General features: G+C 46.8%; 1 pseudogene; it reads right to left on the bottom strand.

The window, feature by feature from the left end:
• Window positions 1–3,229: 3,229 nt before the first annotated feature.
• On the bottom strand, window positions 3,230–15,754 carry LOC142365475 (uncharacterized; annotated as a pseudogene).
• Between the last annotated feature and the right edge of the window lie 214 nt (window positions 15,755–15,968).

The raw sequence follows: 15,968 nt of genomic DNA on the forward strand, positions 1-15,968 counted from the left end.
TATTGCCCAGCTCACTAGGGATGAGCCTAGGCTTGGAGTGCCAAGGCCAGGGGTGAGATTGACAGCCCAGCTCAAGTGTGTTTACACCAATGCACGTAGCATGGGCAATAAACAGGAGGAGCTGGAAGCCATTATACAGCAGGACGGCTACGACTTGGTCGCCATCACAGAAACGTGGTGGGACAACTCGCATGACTGGCATGCTGTCATAGATGGCTACAGACTCTTTAGGAAAGACAGGCCAACAAGGAGAGGTGGTGGAGTTGCTCTATATGTGAAGGAGCAAGTAGAATGCATTGAGCTTGGCCTGGGGGCAAATGAGGAACGAGCTGAGAGCTTGTGGGTTAGAATTAAGGGACAGGCTCATAAGGGTGACATTACTGTGGGTGTGTACTACAGGCCACCTGACCAGGAGGAGGAGGTTGATGAGGCCTTCTACAGGCAGTTGCAGGCAGCCTCACAGTCACAGGCCCTGGTTCTCATGGGGGACTTCAACCACCCTGACATCAGCTGGGAAGACCATACAGCTAGGCAGGCGCAATCCAGGAGGTTCCTACAGAGCATCGATGATAACTTTCTGATGCAAGTGGTGGAGGAACCAACAAGGAAAGGTGCGCTGCTGGACCTTGTGTTAACAAACAAGGAGGGACTGGTGGAGGATGTGAAGGTTGGAGGTAGACTCGGCTGCAGTGACCATGAAATGGTCGAGTTCAGGATCCTGCATGGAGGAAGCAGGGCAATAAGCAGCATCAAAACCCTGGACCTCAGGAGGGCTGACTTTGCCCTCCTCAAGGAGCTACTGGGAGGAATCCCGTGGGCCAGGGCTCTCGAAGGCAGGGGGGTCCATGAGTGCTGGTGGCTTTTTAAACGTCACTTCTTCCATGCACAGGAGCAATGCATCCCCCTGAGAAAGAAATCTAGCAAAGGAGGCAGGAGACTCTCATGGATGAACAAGGAGCTTCTAGCGGAGATCAGGTGGAAGAGAAAGGTCCATGGAATGTGGAAAGAGGGGCAGGCCACTTGGGAAGAGTACAGAAACGTGGTGAGAGCATGCAGGGATGCGACAAGGAAGGCCAAGGCTCACCTGGAATTGAAGCTGGCAAGGGATGTCAAAAACAACAAGAAGGGCTTCTTCAACTTCATCAGCAGCAAAAGGAAGGCTAGGGACAATGTGGGGCCGCTGCTGAATGAGGCGGGTGTCCTGGTGACGGAGGATGCAGAGAAGGCAGAGTTACTGAATGCCTTCTTTGCTTCAGTCTTCAGTGCTAAGACTGGCCCTCAGGAATCCCAGGCCCCGGAGGTAAGAGAAGCAGCCTACAAAGAGGACGACTTTCCCTTGGTCGAGGAGGACTGCGTGAGGGATCGCTTAAGCGATCTGGATGTCCATGGGCCCCGATGGAATGCACCCACGAGTGCTGAGGGAGCTGGCGGATGTCATTGCTGAGCCACTCTCCATCATCTTTGAGAGGTCCTGGAGGACAGGAGAGGTGCCCGAGGACTGGAGAAAGGCCAATGTCACTCCAATCTTCCAAAAGGGCAAGAAGGAGGACCCAGGGAACTACAGGCCGGTCAGCCTCACCTCCATCCCGGGAAAGGTGATGGAGCAGCTTATCCTGGAGGCCATCATGAAGCAAGTGGAAGAAAAGAAGGTTATCAGGAGTAGTCAGCATGGATTCACCAAGGGGAAATCATTCCTGACCAATCTGATAGCTTTCTACAATGACATGACTGGCTGGGTAGATGAAGGGAGAGCCATGGCTGTTGTCCACCTTGACTTCAGCAAGGCTTTCGACACAGTCTCCCATGATATCCTCCTAGGGAAGCTGAGGAAGTGTGGGCTGGATGAGTGGTCGGTGAAGTGGATAGAGAACTGGCTGAATGGCAGAACTCAGAGGGTTGTCATCAGCGGCGCTGAGTCTAGTTGGAGGCTGGTGACAAGTGGTGTCCCCCAGGGGTCAGTACTGGGCCCAGTCTTGTTCAACTTCTTCATCAACGACCTGGATGAAGAGTTCGAATGTACCCTCAGCAAGTTTGCTGATGACACCAAACTGGGAGGTGTGGTAGATACACCAGAAGGCTGTGCTGCCATTCAGCGTGACCTGGATCGGCTGGAAAGCTTGGCAGAGAGGAACCTGATGAGGTTCAACAAAGCCAAATGCAGGGTCCTGCACCTGGGGAGGAACAACCTCATGCACCAGTACAGGCTTGGGGTGGACCTGCTGGAGAGCAGCTCTGCGGAGAGGGACCTGGGTGTCCTGGTGGATGACAGGTTAACCATGAGCCAGCAGTGTGCCCTGGCTGCCAAGAAGGCCAATGGCATCCTGGGGTGCATTAAGAAGAGTGTGGCCAGCAGGACGAGGGAGGTTCTCCTTCCCCTCTACACTGCCCTGGTGAGGCCTCATCTGGAGTACTGTGTCCAGTCCTGGGCTCCCCAGTTCAAGAAAGATGAAGAGCTACTGGAGAGAGTCCAGCGGAGGGCTACGAGGATGATGAGGGGACTGGAACATCTCCCCTACGAGGAGAGGTTGAGGGAACTGGGCTTGTTCAGCCTGAAGAAGAGAAGGCTGAGAGGGGACCTAATAAGTGCTTACAAATATCTGAAGGGTGGGTGTCAGGAGGATGGGGCCAAGCTCTTTTCAGTGGTGCCCAGTGACAGGACAAGGGGCAATGGGCACAAACTGAAGCATGAGAAGTTCCGTCTGAACATGAGGAAGAACTTCTTCCCTCTGAGGGTGACGGAGCATTGGAACAGGCTGCCCAGGGAGGTTGTGGAGTCTCCTTCTCTGGAGATATTCAAGACCCGCCTGGACAAGGTCCTGTGCAGCCTGCTGTAGGTGACCCTGCTTATGCGGGGGGGTTGGACTAGATGACCCACAGAGGTCCCTTCCAACCCCTACTATTCTGTGGTTCTGTGATTGTCCGATTGAATCGATTGCAGTTTAGGGAAGGTCCCAAACCATTCTTTCAGGGCCTTCACAGTATTCTCCCCTGTCGCCTTGGCACATGCCTTGGCCTGTACTAGTCCAGACACTATTTCAACACCCACCAGTATGTAACATTTTCCCTCTGATTTTCGAAACGGACCAATGTAATCAACCTGCCAGGCCTCCCACAAACCTTTTCCTTCTTTTAAGTGCAAGGGGTCATTTTCCAGGGGGTGTCTGTCCAAACGGACACAACACTATTCACAAGAGGATATACATGTTTTGCATTCCTCCCTGGTAACTGGCTACCCTCGAGCTTGCGCCTCACGAAATAAATCATTTATCCCTGAATGTTTCCGTTTTATATGCAGCCATTCTAATAAATGTTCCAAATTTTCTGTTATTTGGGTGCTCTGCAGAGGAGCTAGTAGAGCTAGTTCATCCGCTTCAGCATTCCATCGGTTCACTGGGGTGTCACTTTGTTGGTGGGATGCAACCCATGCCACTGCAAACTTCCCACATTTAGCAATTGCAAGAATATCTTGCCATTTTTCCTTTTGCCATATCGGTATCCTGTTAACCTCCCATTCATTCTGTTCCCAGAATGGCAGCCACTCTGTGCAGCCTTTAAAAACCGCATAGGAGTCAGTATAAATATATACAGGGGAAGCAGCTTGGGCCTCATGCTGGAATACACTCCACACTGCAGTTAGCTCTCCCACCTGCACGCTGCCCTCCCCTTCAGTAATGATTTGTTCCTTAGTCCCGACCTGAAGTGCCACAGCTCGATACTTCCAAATCTTTCCTTCTCGCTTCGACGAAGCATCTGTAAACCATACGTTCTGTAACTGTTCAGAAAATGGGGGAGCTATTTGTATCACAGGAGCAAGCTGGGGCGCATCCTTATCTAGGTCTGCCTCATCCTGTATATTCAACACTTTAGTAGCCTCTTCAGATATAGAAAAGATCTCACAATAATGCTCTATTTGGGCATACCATTTCCGTACAGAGGCTCTTTGAGCCACCCCGTCAGGGGGTGGGGTTCCTGTTAAAACTGCTTTGGTCACTTTAAATGGGCCCCGAAGGATTATGGGCTGCTGTCGGATAGTTCGTTCAGCCTCTCTCAAAGCTAGACTAACTACAAATAGGCCCTTTTCCCAAGTTGTATACCTTTTTTCAGCATCCTTGAAACTACGTGAATAGAATCCGATGGGCCAAATGGGCCCCTCTGGTCCCTTCTGCCACAAATGAATTGAGAGCCCAGTTCGGGCAAACCCCCATTCGATTTGGACTGGGTCTGTCGGATGGATAGGTCCCAGGGCTTGGTATGCATTTGCCTCAAACACCAACAGTCATAACGCCTCATCGTGGACCTGGGTCCACTCCCACTGGGCCTTTTTCCGCAGTAAATCATACAAAGGTCTAGCAATAATCAAAAAGTTAGGGATATGTTTTCTCCAGAACACGAGCAGTCCTAATGCATGGTGCAGATCTTTCTTTGATTCTGGCATTTTAATTAGGTCGAGGGAGGACAGAGTATCAGGGGGGATACAAGTCATTCCCCCCCCTCCACCAGATTCCCAAAAATTTCACTTCACTAGCAGGGGCTTGTATCTTTTCGGGCGGAATCGTCAATCCTATACGTTCTAAATGGGTGATAATGTCCCGCTGCGCCTCCTTAACTTCCTCTGTCTGACTCCCTCCCACAAGCACATCATCTATATACTGATAAATCTTCACCCCCGCTTGTATGGGGATCGCTTCCAATTCCTGCGCTAGAGCATGGTGAGCTAACGTGGGAGAGTGCTTATAGCCCTGGGGAAGCCGCGTGAAAGTGTACTGCTGTCCCTCCCGGGCGAAAGCAAAACGGCTCTGATCTTCAGGTTGAAGGAGAACCATAAAGAACATATCCTTAACATCAATAGTTGCCAGAATCGGGTGCGCTGCTCCTGAATGGTGCTAATGAGCTCGGCAATGTTGGGCACAGCAGCAGTTAACGGTCCTGTATTAGCATTCAAACGGCGGTAATCGACCGTTAACCGCCACTTTCCATTAGGTTTTCGCACCGGCCAGACCGGGGAATTGTAAGGCGAGTGTGTGGGAACCACCACTCCTTGTTCCCGCAGCTCTGCCGGCACCGGGGCTGTGCCCGCCCTGGCTCCCAGCGGCAGCGGGTAGGGTTTCACATTCGTTAATTTAGAAGGGAGGAGGGCAGGCGGCGCTTGTAGCAGACGCGCCTCCGCGCTGGGGGTTTGAGCCAATTGTCTAATTTGGGGGGCACCGAAGGACCACGAATTTCCCTGGGTATCACGCCACTGTTTACCCTTTAAAACATCCATGCCTAAAAGGTTCATTTGGAAAGGTCCCACAGCTACCATGGTGTCCACGGGGTCCTCCTCCCCCGGCAGCCATAATGTCACCGGAGTCATGGGCACTGTCTGAGTTTTCCCCAAGGCGTTTAAAACTATCAGGCTTTTGGACGGGACCGAAATTCCACACCGTTCCGCCTCGACCCGGCTTAGCGCAGTAATTTGTGCTCCGGTGTCAACCAAAAAGGTTACCGGTCTCCTCTTTGGCCCTACCGCCACCGTAATCAATAAATCCCCTTTGTTATTGCAGGTGAGCTGTCTTACAAACATCCACCCTCCGCCTCCCCCCTCACCCTGGGGGAGCGGAGGATTTAGTTTCCCACCAGCTTCTTCCCTATTTTGCTCCCCCCTCAGATCCACCAAGGGTGGGGCACTAGGACCTGGCGCAAAAGCGATTTCTCGCCCTGACCATCTCTGCACAAGCTGTCCTAGCTTCTTGGTCGGGAGTCCATCCATTAGGTCCCGGGGAATGCCCTTCTGAAGCCCTAACTGCCAGAGTCCCTGCCGATTCAGGGGCTTTCCTTTCCCGGCCAGATCCGGGCTTCTCCCCGAGAAAAACGACTGCCCACTCCCTCGCACTGCGGCTCGCACGGCTCTGGTTTCAGCCCTTCGATATGGCTGGTTAACAGGTCCGTATCTCCTCCCATAGTTAATCAGCTCTTGGGCTATCTCCCCCCACGTCCACACCTTCCTCCCCGCCCACCGACGGTCGGGGGCCGCCCCCCCCTCCAGGGCAGCCGCGATTCTCTCCTCGCTGGGGGTGTTTTGAATTCTCCCCTGAAGCTGGATCCCTATGGGTTTCAGGGAATCGGGAAGCCCCCGTATTAGGGGAGTCATTCTTTCGGGGTCTACCGGCAGCAGCATCGGGGAGCTCAGATTAGGCTTGAGTTCCCGATCATACATCATCTGAAGGCAAGCCGCTTTCTGCACACTTTCCAGCAACTGATCTGTCGTGCCCGTTATGGCCAGGGGATCCCCCCTCTCCAGCGGGTTCAACCCCCCCGCCCAGTACGCAGCCCTCTGAGTCAGCGATCACGGGGCTCGGCGATCGCCGGTGGTTAAGAACACGCCCGGGCCCCAGTACCCTTCCGCTTCCCTTTCCGACAACAAGATCCCGTCCCCCCCCGACAGGGACACCCTCCAGACATATTCGGTCTCCGATTCTCTCGCGGTTCTCGCAAAATCTTTTCGCAGCTTTGCCAATTCGGTTGCCGCAAAAGGGATTTCTTTAGTAATAACCTGGGGACGATTATCACCGTCATCTTCATATACGAATTCCGTTTTAACCAACGGGTACATGGGGGGGGGGGGGGGGGGGCTGCCTGCGGTCTCTTTTGCTCCCTTCAAGTCCCCCTGGGGATAGATCGATCATATCCCTTTCTCTGCCCGCGCTACTTCTGTTTCCGCCAAGGAGTCTGAGTCCCTCAGGAGCTGATTCCTTAACTCCTCCTTCAATATTACGTTTTGGCACCTCTCCTCCTCCAGCAGCCGCTTATTTTCCCGCAACTGTTCCCGCAGCGTTTCTACCACCGCTTGCAGAGAATCTACCACCGCCTCAGCCTGACCAGACCTCCTGTTCCTTTCCTCCACTGCAGCAGCCAAACTCGCTCCCAACACCGCACAGATGATCGTTTTTCCCTTCCCCCTCTTAACTCTGGCTTCTTTTTGCAACACTTTCATTCTGTCTACCACACTCTGTAACCGAAACCAATGGTCCCTCGCCCAGCCTTGCCCCTGGAGCGAGGGACGAGCTCAGTGTGTAACCACAGTGATGGAATTAGTTAATCATAAAGCACGAACAATGCTGCTATGTCCCTTGTAAAGCCCTGCCCATCTGGACATTAAGTCTGGGAACAGAGGGTTTAGTCCCTAGGTAATCATTAACGTTAAACAATAATGGTGAAGGGGATTTTTTTAATAGAAATAGTGCTATTAAATGACTGCAAGTGTATTTGTGGTACCTATCTATTGTGTGAATTAACTGAAGCAAAAAGTCATACATCTCCCCCCCAAAGAAGGTAGTTTCAATTGAAATGAGCAGGTGCCTAGAACTGGTCAAGACGACCCGTGCCGCAGGGACAAGAGCCAGAAGAGGACTGAGTTTGCGCAGAAACTGTGATGAAGAGGATGAGCCTTCATCTTGGGACCCCCGACGACCACCAGTAGGAGGCACTGCGCAAGCGTGGGTGGGAGGAGTGTATGAAAATGGACTGATTTGACTATGAAAGAAAGGGCTTATGTAATCAGATGAATATGTATATTTTGATCTATATAAACTGCACGGAAAGGGTATGGGGTATGCACGCTTGGTGGAATTATCCCCCGTGCATCCAGCGCTGCAATAAAGAATGCCTGCCTTTTAACACTACATTGGTGTTACGAGGTTTTATTCCCGGATTTTCGGTGACAGTTTTTGGCGACTCAGATGGGACACTGCTTGTGAAAACCGACGGATCCGTGGGATCACGGGACCTCCAGCCGGCATCGAGGGATTCTCGAGGAGAACCTCTGATCCCCGGACCGAAGGATTCCAAGTAAGTCCCCTGGAATTTAATTAAGGCATTCTTTAGGTATAATATACGCCTGCTCGTAAATCGTGGTGAAAACCTCGTAGAGTTGGGCTAAAAGGTACCTTTGTGGAAAGTCTCTGCTCGGTGAAAGCCGGTGGAGCGGGGCCCAAGGGGGAGGTCTTCAACAGGGGGTTGAAGTCTCCAGGATCTCAGCAGGGGGCTGGGGTCCCAAAAGGGAGCTCCAACAAGGGTTGGGGTCCCTCTGATTAGTGTTTGTGATATAGTGCACAATCACTACCACTGGTCATTTGAAGGATGGGCACCTTTCCGAGTAAAAGACCCATCCCAAGAGGCACACCTTTGGGATGTATTTTAAAGCACTGGAAAGAACTGGGGGGGGATCCTTTAACTCGGAAACAGTTAATTGAATATTGTAATCATTGGTGGCCGTTATATACTCTGGATGATGGGAAGAAGTGGCCGGAGGACGGGACACTGTGTTATAATACCATTTTGCAATTGATGTTGTTTTGTAAAAGGGAAGGTAAATGGGAAGAAATGATATACGTAGATTTGTTTTTCTCGCTGAGAAATCATCCGAAATGGCAAAGGCAGTGTGGGATACATTCGCATGGTTCTATGGTAATGGCTTTGGGAAAAAAAATGTAAGAAAGGTTCAAAGAAATGCTGTGCCGCCTGTGGTGTCGGAAAAGAATGTTTAAAGTTTGAGTCTGAGGAGAATGATGTCGAGCTAATGGTGGCACCGCGTCGGAAATGGGGGGATAATTATGAAGAGGGATCCTAGATCAGTAGCCCTTCCACCTCCCCTCTGGGGGAGGGTGCGGGAGCATTTAGCCCGGTTTCGGGAAGAACGCGGGGAAGGACAGGGGGGGCAGCGGAGCCAGCTCCCCTCCAGGCCCCTCTCCGAGAAGCAGTAGGAAATACTGGTCCGGTGACAGTAAAGGTTCCATTTTCAATAACTGATTTCAGGTCGCGGAAGGAGATAGCAAGCACTTATCGAGAGGACCCTGAGAGAGTAGCAAAGGTCTTTGAGACAATAATTAAGACCCAGGATCCTGATTGGAATGATTTCCAGGTGATTTTAGATACTTTGCTTGATGGCACGGAGAAAAGGATGGTACTGAATACTGCTAAGAAACAGGTAGAAGGAGCTCACGCTCATGAAGATTTGCAGGGAACGGTAGATCAGAACTTTCCCTCTTCAGATCCTGACTGGGATCCGAATCAGCCGGGACCCAGAGGAATGTTGACCAGATATCAGAGGTGGATTTTGTTCGGTGTTAAACATGCAATGCCAAAGGCGATAAATTGGTCAAAAATTTATGAAATAAGGCAGGAACTAAATGAGTCTCCTTCAGCTTTTATGGAGAGACTGAAGGAAACCGCCCGAAAGTATACTAATTTGAACCCAGAACAACCAGACGAAGCAATACAATTGGCCTCCATATTCATGGGTCAATCGGCTCCCGATATTAGGAAAAAGCTCCAAAAATTGGAAGGACCTGAATCTAGAGATTTGGGGAAAATGCTCGAAGTAGCATGGACTGTGTATAATAATAGAAAAAAAGAGAAGAAAGTAAAACAAGCTCAGAGAAATGGAAAGTTATTGGCGGCTCTAACTGGGAATAATAGAAAAGGCAGAGGAAGAGGAAGAGGGATGAATGTTGGAGAAAGAGAGAGGATAAATCTTCGATTAGCACCAGACCAATGTGCTATTTGTAAGGAACGTGGGCACTGGAAAAGACAATGTCCTAAGGCCGGGGAATTAGATCCGACTCTTCGCACGATTAAATTGATGACTTTAGATGAGGAATCATGAAGAGGACCGGGGGAGTCAACCCTAGCTGAACCCCTGGTTACACTAAAGCTAGGGAATGAAGAAATAGAATTTTTAGTAGATACAAGAGCCACTTATTCGGTATTGAACACATGTAGAGGAAAATGTAGTCATCAGTCGGTAGATGTCGTTGGTGCGACAGGACAAAGGGAAAATCGGCCTTTTCTAGAACCATTAAAATTTAAATTGGGAAAACAGTGGGTAACACACCAGTTTTTATATATGCCTGAATGCCCTTTGCCTTTGTTAGGGCGAGACTTGTTAAGTAAATTGGAGGCACAAATAACTTTTAAAAATGGGGAAATTGAATTATTGATACCTGAATCAAAAGCCATAGAGGCGAAAGTATTTATGTTACAGGATTCTTTTAAAGAAGAACGAATTCCAGAAGAGGTGGAAAATGCTGTAACCCCCTTGGTTTGGGCAAGTGAGATTCCAGGATGATCTAAACTGGCAGAACCGGTAAAAGTGACCTTAAAACCCGGATCCAAACCGGTAAGACAAAAACAGTATCCTATTAAGTGGGAGGCACGAAAAGGATTAGAGGGGTTAATCATGAAATTTTTGGAATATGGGCTTTTGGTGGAATGCGAGTCAGAATACAACACACCTATATTACCGGTAAAGAAACCTGGGGGACGGGAATATCGACTAGTCCAGGATCTAAGAGTTATAAATCAAATAGTTCAAGATATACACCCAGTAGTAGCCAATCCCTATACTTTATTGACATCCCTGAAAGAGGAGTATAAATGGTTTACTGTACTAGATTTAAAGGATGCCTTCTTTTGCATACCTCTGGATGCACAAAGTCAAAGCATATTTGCTTTTGAATGGGAAAGCCCTGCAACAGGACGAAAGATGCAACTGACATGGACTGTACTTCCACAAGGATTTAAAAATAGCCCCACAATATTTGGAAACCAGTTGGCAAAGGAATTAGAAATATGGAAGAGACAAAACCAGGAAAAGGGGACATTGTTACAATATGTGGATGATATTCTAATAGCAGCAGAAAGCAAAGAAGAATGTTTTGAAATTACTATCAGTTTGTTGAATTTCCTGGGCCAAGGAGGATATAGAGTCTCCAGAAATAAGGCCCAGATAGGAAGAGAAGCAGTGATTTATCTGGGATTTGAAATATCTCAAGGGCAAAGGCAACTAAGCAACGAAAGAAAGGAAGCCATTTGCCAAATCCCAGAACCTAACAGTCCAAAGGAGCTGAGAACCTTTTTCGGAATGATTGGATGGTGTCGGCTTTGGATTCCAAACTATGGACTATATGTGAAGCCACTTTACAACGCTTTAAGAGAATCCAAAGACTTGTATTTGACATGGACACCTGAATGCCAAAAATCATTTAAAGAACTTAAAAAAGCATTGATGATGGCCCCTGCTTTGGGTTTACCTAATTTAACCAAACCTTTTGAACTGTTTGTCCATGAGAGGCAGCATCTGGCCCTTGGAGTGCTGGCACAACATCTGGGATCCTGGAAGCGACCAGTAGGATACTTCTCTAAACAACTCGACAACGTGAGTAAAGGATGGCCAGGATGTTTGCGCGCTGTGGCAGCGACAGTATTGCTGATTCAAGAAGCTCAAAAATTGACTATGGGCCAAAAGATAGTGGTGTATGTACCACACATGGTGGTAACTGTTCTAGAACAAAAGGGGGGTCATTGGCTGTCCCCCAGCAGAATGCTAAAATATCAAGTTGTCTTGCTGGAGCAAGATGATGTGGAATTAAAAACCACAACCATTGTAAATCCAGCAATGTTTCTATCGACGGAAAATCCGACAGAACATCTAGAACATGACTGCCTGCTAACTGTTGAACAAGTCTATTCTAGCAGACCGGACCTGAGGGATGAACCTCTGGAGAACCCTGATCTGGAGTTGTTCACGGATAGAAGCAGCTTTGTGAAAGAAGGAAGACGAATGGCCGGATATGCTGTTGTCACCACGACCGAGGTATTGGACTCAGGAACGCTACCTGCAAATACCTCGGCACAGAAAGCAGAACTGGTGGCATTGAGGCAAGCCTTGCGAATGGCAAAAGGAAAAAGGGTAAATATAGGGACTGATTCTAAATATGCATTTGGTGTAATTCATGCTCATGGAGCCATCTGGAAAGAAAGAGGACTGCTCTCAGCCCGAGGTTCATCGATAAAACATAAAGAAGAAATCCTTCAGCTCCTCGAAGAAGCGCAAAAACCAAAGGAAGTGGCAGTGATGCACTGCAAGGCTCATCAATTTGGTCGGACAGCTGTAAACATAGGTAATCGATTGGCAGACAAAACAGCAAAGGAGGCTGCTGAACAAGGTATCTTTGCACTAGTACCAGTAAAACAAATAAAAATCCCAAATCTAAAGCCAAAATACAGTAAATTGGATGAACAATTAGCAGAACAATTGAAAGCATCACAAAATACAGAAGGGTGGTGGGTAACGCCAGAAAAACAGGTAATTGTAACCCCGCAAGTTATGTTAGAACTTGCAAAAGAAAAACATACACAGACACATTGGGGTGTAGATGCTATGGTCTCAAGCCTAAAATCATCTGTGGTGTGTGTAGGAATGACAAGAGTAATTAAATCCATAATAGCTAAGTGTCCAATTTGTCTCAAAAATAATCCTTTAAATCGGAAAAGGGCACCCCTAGGGGTAACAAAACAGAGTAACATTCCAGGAGATTACTGGCAAGTTGATTTTTCTGAACTCCCCAGGCAGAATGGATTCAGGTATCTATTAGTATTAATTGATACTTTTTCTGGATGGCCAGAAGCCTTTCCTTGTCGCACCAACAAAGCGAGAGAAGTAGTTAAAATATTGTTAAAGGAAATAATACCAAGGTTTGGGGTACCAATTGGCATGTCTTCCGATAGGGGACCACATTTTGTAGCAGAAATAGTTCAGCAAGTAAGTAAAATTTTAGGGATAAATTGGGATTTACATACCCCCTGGAGGCCACAATCAAGTGGAAGAATTGAAAGAATGAATCAGACATTAAAGCGACAAATAAATAAAATTTGTCAAGAGGTGTCTTTGAAATGACCACAAGCTTTACCATTAGCACTTCTGAGAATCAGAGTTCAACCTAGATCTAAAGATGGTGTAAGTCCATACGAAATTTTGTATGGCAAACCTTATCAGACTCCTTTAATCCCAGGGGATATGAAAATAACAGGGGAAACAGATTTAAAAATGTATTTGATTTCTTTAGGAAGAACACTTGAAGCACTCCGAAAGTACGTTGTGCTGACCAGATCACTTGCTTTGGATACACCTGTGCATCAGTATCAACCAGGTGATTTCGTGTACATAAAGACTTGGAACTCTGAACCACTGCAGGAGAAGTGGAAAGGACCTTTTCAGGTACTGTTAACAACTTACACTGCAATCAAAGTAGAAGGGGTGGAACCGTGGATACACTACACTCGTGTGAAGAGGGCCCCTTCGTGGAAAGTCATCAATAGAGATCAAAAAACTGCAAAACTGACTTTGAAATATATCTAAAAAGTAGCTATTGCTGTAAAATGCGGGGAGACTGTATCTCGATCTGGGAACTGATGATAATAGGAGCACTGTTCAGTATATTAGAAGTAAGAACAGAAAACGTCGATTCACTGCCAATAAAAGCAGAACAATTAATATACCTCCCAAGGAGGACTCCAGAAGAAAATTTGATGATCGGGCTTATAAAAGAATTTGCAAACTTACAAAACGTGACCCAAATAACTGCATGTCTTCCAATCCCAAGGGCTGTAGGAGAATCAGTCCCGTGGGGAATCTTAACAACAAATCTAAGTAACAAAGAACCCAAAAATGACGGTGCTCATTGTGAACAAGTTCCCCTTGTTGAGTGGCAAGAACGAATAGATTATGTTAGAAAACAATGGAAAACCCCTGGAAGTAGAGCAAATTGTGAGAAGTTACTAAATTATGTTTTTGTCCAAATAGTTTTTCCCAATATAGGTTGGTGTGCTTATGATGAACCCGTTAAGAAAAATGTTACTCGAACAATCATGAAATGGGAATGCAAAGAGTCCAACAAAACTAAACAAGAAATAACTTTGTGGGATTCAGTATGGTCAATGGCCATCACATCTCAGTTCCAGTATATGGCCAGTGCTCCCTGGTGTTTCACCTGAGATGGAATGATTTTTGCAGCTTTCCCATCGGTCGATGACAAAGGAAGTACTTCCCGGGAAAAGGAAATTGTAGTACCCTGGTGGAATTGTACAAAAATATATAATTGCAGTACAGTTAGTAAAGCAATCCAAAGTGTTCCACCTTTAGCAGCTGCCTTGAAATATGGATGCCAGTGTAGGGGACTTAGAAATGATTTACAGTTGACTGATACCTATAAGCCCAAAAGAGGAACATTCTTTAGTTGTAGAAAATCTACAATCCAAAGTCCAGGACACTTAGTTTGGACAATGAGTGATGGAACCTGGTCCACTCACCTACCGGTTGATGGTAAGGTAAAACAAATTACTTTAGGAATGCAAATATTATGTCCAATTTGGAAAAAGACTCCCTTTAAGGGGAACTCTGAAAATTTAAAATTAATACGAATAAAAAGATCAAAAGTTGAAGAAGATGAAAACTGGAATGAGCCTTCAACAGGAGTAAAAATTGGATGGGCCTTAGAATCTTTATTGACTCCCTTATCGACTTATAGGAATAAGGCCTGGTTATATAAACTAACTGGTCAAGTAGAAAAATTAGCAAATGTAACAAAAAAAGGATTCAGACAGTTAAACCTACAGTTGCAAGCAACCTCAAGAATGACTCTCCAAAATAGAATGGCCTTAGACATGCTTCTGTTAAAAGAACATGGAGTATGTGAGTACCTAAAAGATAGGATAGATCATTGCTGTCTACATATCCCCAACGTCACTCAGGATGTTGAACATGATTTAAACTTACTAAAACAAATAGAAAAAGACACTCAGGAAATTCAACAGGACATGCAAGAAAATTGGCTTGATAAAATTTTTAACGGATTAGGGTGGAATATTAGCTCTTGGGTCAAATCTTTAATCGGTACCGGACTGCTTTTACTGGTAGTAATTTTAATAATATTGCTTATATATTATTGTCTGAAGAAAAAACTCACTAACAGAACAGCTTTTAATCGAATGATTATTCAAACTATTGCAAGAAGACAAAACCTTAGTGAGTCGGTTGTTACACTTCCACCATCCTATGCTGAAACAAGTGGACTATAAGTGTAGTGTTGTGATTCTGCAAATATATTATAATATTTAATCATTATATGATTAAGAAAAATTTAATAATGGAAGTATTGAAAAGATAATTATTTCAAAACTTCCAAAGGGGGGAAATGTAACCACGGTGATGGAATTAGTTAATCATAAAGCACGAACAATGCTGCTATGTCCCTTGTAAAGCCCTGCCCATCTGGACATTAAGTCTGGGAACAGAGGGTTTAGTCCCTAGGTAATCATTAACGTTAAACAATAATGGTGAAGGGGATTTTTTTAATAGAAATAGTGCTATTAAATGACTGCAAGTGTATTTGTGGTACCTATCTATTGTGTGAATTAACTGAAGCAAAAAGTCATACATCTCCCCCCCAAAGAAGGTAGTTTCAATTGAAATGAGCAGGTGCCTAGAACTGGTCAAGACGACCCGTGCCGCAGGGACAAGAGCCAGAAGAGGACTGAGTTTGCGCAGAAACTGTGATGAAGAGGATGAGCCTTCATCTTGGGACCCCCGACGACCACCAGTAGGAGGCACTGCGCAAGCGTGGGTGGGAGGAGTGTATGAAAATGGACTGATTTGACTATGAAAGAAAGGGCTTATGTAATCAGATGAATATGTATATTTTGATCTATATAAACTGCACGGAAAGGGTATGGGGTATGCACGCTTGGTGGAATTATCCCCCGTGCATCCAGCGCTGCAATAAAGAATGCCTGCCTTTTAACACTACATTGGTGTTACGAGGTTTTATTCCCGGATTTTCGGTGACAAGTGAGCCTCTAGAAAGTTATAAAGCCTCTCTGCTTCCTCAGCCCGCACTGACACACAATCACACGTGTCGGCTGCCTGCGGGGCAGCCATTTTCCTACAAAGGGGATGTCGTCCCGGGAGGGCCACGCTTTGAAATCCGAGCTTCCCCTATACACTCCCGGGAAGCCAAAACGTAATCTAAAGCACAAAATTCCCACAAAGTTCCTACAAAAATTCCTACAAAGGCGATATCGTCCTGAGAGGGTCACACCTTAAAGTCCAAGTTTCCCCTATGCACTCCCAGGAGGCCAAACCATACACTAAT

This window comes from Opisthocomus hoazin, chromosome W, assembly GCF_030867145.1.
Source record: "Opisthocomus hoazin isolate bOpiHoa1 chromosome W, bOpiHoa1.hap1, whole genome shotgun sequence".
Classification (NCBI taxonomy): Eukaryota; Metazoa; Chordata; class Aves; order Opisthocomiformes; family Opisthocomidae; genus Opisthocomus; species Opisthocomus hoazin.